Source organism: Morone saxatilis, unplaced genomic scaffold, assembly GCF_004916995.1.
Source record: "Morone saxatilis isolate NCDOM2014 unplaced genomic scaffold, NCSU_SB_2.0 Contig17, whole genome shotgun sequence".
In the NCBI taxonomy this organism is placed as follows: Eukaryota; Metazoa; Chordata; class Actinopteri; family Moronidae; genus Morone; species Morone saxatilis.
In genome coordinates, this window is record NW_023339729.1 from 18,587,662 (window position 1) to 18,592,212 (window position 4,551).

Sequence of the window (4,551 nt, forward strand, 5' to 3'; positions counted from 1 at the left end):
TTTTATCACAAAAAGAGAGATTCGGGTATCACAAAGACAAATCACATCTCAGTTAAGAGCAATCATGCTAGAGCAACAATACCAGTACTAACAGGTTATTGTCTCATTACACGGATGTGGTTCTAGCCTAACATATTGACTGTTCTCTAGTTTGCAGCCTCTGGTGTGAGAGGGTTTGGTCACAATCCTTGAAGAGATCCTTGTCCTCATAACCTACAGGTTCCCTTCTGAAACATAACAGATGACTTTGCCTTGACGTCTGGCTGGAGGGCGTCAATACTTAGCCAAACTTCTACTACAGAGATGACGGACTCAGACTTTGGGATATCATCCACAGGTATTATAGGGACTTTTTCTTTTGAATTATGTTTATAATTTCAGACATAACACAAACCGAATGGAATGCTGCTTGGGTGTAAAAAAAAGGGGGTCCCTCTTGGTGCTCTTCAGTCGGGGATCCTAGTTTAGAGTAGATTAGAACTGTTAAAGAAATCTGAGGAACTCAAGAGCGCAGTGACTTTAAATTTTTTTTTAATATCTCATAGTTGTTTACTCATATTAAAAGTAAAAAAAAAAACATACCTATGTGTTTTTGCCATTCAGGCCTGCATCAGGGCAAATATTGTTTTTTTTAATTTATATGGTATTAGTGCAAAATCAAGGATGTTTTAGTGACATATAGTTGCCATGCTATACTTTAAAGATTTACACTGTGTTGGGCTTAATCAGAATGCATTCAGAGGCAATAAAGTACACTAAAGTGTCTCAGATGAGGGTTATGTGTGACGGTTTGTGTGAGATTTCAGTACAGGATTTGCTCTCCATTTCCACTTGCAGGGGAAAAAAGTTGGACTAGAAGTTGTTGTTTGCTAGAAACCAAGCAAACAATCACATGCTCTCCTCAACTGAAGTGATATTAATGAGAACAGGACAGATCAGCTGGCCAGCACAAAGGCTACACATCTGTCTTAATGAGATTGCTCCAGCAAGGAGCACAAATCCTTGCAGGAAAGCAGCCTTAAAATACAAATACTATATAGGATTAGAGGATGCATTTTGTTCCATTGAGTTCATCCGCAAATTGTGCTCCATGCTCTGGTAAATGATGCCTGGCTCGGCCATTGCAAAGAGAGTCTGGCCTGATCAGCCATTTCATTACTGTTACCAGATGCTTTCTGTGGAGTGAAGGTTTGATTTTGCCACTACTGAGTGACTGAAGTATCTGGTTGCTGTGACCATTGCGATCATTTACAGTTGAGTGAGGCTGTATTAGCCTGAACTTAAGTCAAGAAATGTACTACACAGAGAATGGCAGTCAGTGTTGGGTATACAATACATGTTGTTGTTAATGCACAATTTGCTGTTTAAATAACTGATCGTGCACAACATGATACTTATATAAGAAATAAGAGAGCCCAAATCCTGCCATCTTGTGTAACTGGTTTTCTCAAAAAGGATTTCAGTGTTTCGGATAAGTTTCAACATAAATAAACGGTTTCTTTGAATCAGTTCTTTCAGTTAGTCCATCTTAATGCAATCTCAACCGTTTATGTTGAAACATGCTCTTTCGTAGCAGTCACTGTTGCCAGAGGCACTGCTGGAAATTTTGGGGCCCCTAATGATAAGTTCAAGGTACATCAAGCTTAACCTAATGCAGTCAATTACAACAGCCCTGCAATAAATCCTTCCTTCATAAAGGTTTTAAAGTTTCGTTTTTGTTGAAATTGTTTTAGAGAAGTGTTGATCTTTATAATAATTTTGGAGGGTGGAGTTTGTGGTGCTGTTTAATTGTATTGTGTTAAATTGAGATGTGTTTCTAATATTAACAGCATTCTAACTGCAGCAGTAAATAGTGTGAACAAAATATTACAAATACTTCTCAGTATAACACTAGAGAATGGCAAAGGCCAGGTTTTAAGTCCTAAAACTTCTGAATGTCAGGACTGAGCCTTTTTAGAAAAGGCAAAACACCTACTTTGACATCACCGATGGCATTTTAACCTCAGTGTTAACATGCTGAGTCTGAACCCATTAAGAGCAGTGCTGCAGCAGTTTTGAGCTGTGATTTATTGTTGATTTGCCCTTTAAATGTCAAGTGGCCTTGGTGTTAGATTAACAATGCCTTAAAGAGATGACAGTACAGTGTAAGTGTGTCATCTAAACCTTAACTACTGGTTCATAATTAAGTAGACCCTCACAGTTGGCTGTGAAATGTGAATTGTTCCTGCCTGAACTACTTTGATAGAGAACGTAGGGGAGATGGCGGGCATCCCTACATTTAAATCAACATTATGCATCTGTTTTAACTTAAATTAACAGCTTCAAAATCATTCTGATGGTATACTGATTTGTAATAGTTAGAATGGTGGCGCTTTCATTCCCAGGCGGCACCCTAAAATGCCTGTTCTTGCAGTAACTTGGGTTGAGCGGGTACGATCTCCCACAAGTGCATAACGCCAAAATATGGCAACCACAGTAGCTTGGAAACTTAGCAATATGGAGCAATGTAAATTCAGTTACAGACCACAAGTGAGACAAAAAGTAGGTTGGAAAAACATTTTTTTATGAATAAAATAACTGATGTTTCCTTATGGTCAACAGCTTTACTTGTTGTTAAAGTAACAGTTAACTGTAGCTGCCATTAACTAGTTAGGTCAGTCAGCCGTACAGCTGACTCTGCCCTAATTGGGAGCTTGGAGCACCGGAAGAGCGTGTTGACACCTCTAGTACAGTAGAAGAGCTTTGCACCACAGGACCCAAAAGAGTGTCTTCCTACTGCAGCATGTATACAAATGTATATGTCGACTAGGAATATGTTTTACAGAACTTTCCATATGTTTCAAAGGTTTGTGCAGGGAGTGCTCAGCTACTACTACAAGAATGACGCTGAGGTCCAGCAAGACTCTGAACTGCAGAAGTGGATTTTGGACATTTTCGAACGGGGATTCCTTTCCCATGCAGACACAGGTGGGCTTAAAGAGAGCTCAAACTGTATTATGATAAATGTGCACATATATGTACCATTATATTATCATCTAGACGTCTTTAAGTAATGCTGTTTATTCTGTCAAATCTCAGGAATTCCACAGACCTTTACCACCGTGGCTGAGTTGATCCAGTTTGTCACCATGGCGATCTTCACAAGCTCAGCACAGCACGCAGCTGTGAATTCTGGACAGGTGAATCCTTTTAATGCTGTTTTTTGAATTAATAGATGAGGATCCAGGGCTGGAAAAATAGAATGGCATTTGACTTCACACACATTCAAACAGTGATCGATGACGCATCACAAACACAAACTAACATTTATACAATGATGCACAACATCGGGAGCAATTTGGGGCTCAGTATCTTGCTCAAGGACAATTCAACATGCAGCAGGAGGAGCTGGGTATCGAACTGCCAACCTTTTGATTAGATTGACAGACGACCCGCTCTACCTCCTGAGTTACAGCTGCCTACAGCAAGCCTAAACTAGATTCTAGAGCCATGCTAGCAGGGCGTGGCTTCAAAAAGTATTAATCACTCATCTGTCAATCATTCATTGCAGTTTGACTATGGTGGCTGGATGCCCAACACTCCCATCTCCCTGCAACGTCCTCCACCAACCACAAAGGGGAAAACAAGCGAGGCCACAATGCTGGAGACATTGCCTGCTGTCAACACAACAGTTCAGGGAATGGCCGTCATGTGGCTACTCAGCAGACAGTCCTCTGACTTCGTAAGTGACTTAATAAAAAATACAATTGTGTAAATTCAACAACTTTCTACAACTGCAAATTAAGTTGTCAATAGTGTACTTTTAAAAAATGTTTTTTTTTAAATGTATCATTGATCTCATCAGGTCCCTCTTGGCCATTACCCAGAGGACCATTTCAGTGAGAAGATTCCCTGCAAGCTGATACAGGATTTTCAAGGAGAGCTTGAAGTGTTGCATGTAATCATCAAAGTCAGAAATAAGAGTCTGGAAGTCCCATACACATACATGGATCCAACAGAGGTAGAAAATAGTGTGGCCATTTGAATATCCGGTGGTGTGTCCTCAGCCGTGGGCCAAATTCAGCTTCATATTAACAAAAGTGAGAAAGGGAGGAACGGCATGTTGTTAACTGATACTATAGTGGAAAGAAACTTCTGCATGTGATCATTGTATGTTGATCTGTGTGTCTTTTTATTAAGCCTAATTAATTAACTGTGGTGAAAATATACTGCTTTTCTAATACACACTAACACGCATGTTCTTTCATGAACAACAGAACGACAGTTTGCACTTATCATGCATATGAATACAAAATGAATGTGACTTATTCGTCATTTAATTAATGCAGCAAAACCCTCATTCAGCACAGTGCCAAATTGATTTGATTTGATTTTTTAAAATTTAAATAAGATGTTGTCTTAGAAGATTTGTCTCACTTATCATGTTGTGTGTAATGTTTCTGCATTTAATAATTTCTCTGTGTGGCAGTTCATTTCTGATCACTTCTTTCCACTCACACTGAGGTCTACTTTAATCTGATACCACAATCACTCATCAAAATAAAGCTTTGG

The 4,551-nt window shown here is 39.4% G+C and overlaps 1 pseudogene; it reads left to right on the top strand.

Annotated features, from left to right (window-relative positions):
* The window catches only part of LOC118327641, a 7,016-nt pseudogene extending 2,506 nt beyond the window's left edge, over window positions 1-4,510 (top strand).
* The last annotated feature ends 41 nt before the right edge of the window (window positions 4,511-4,551 follow it).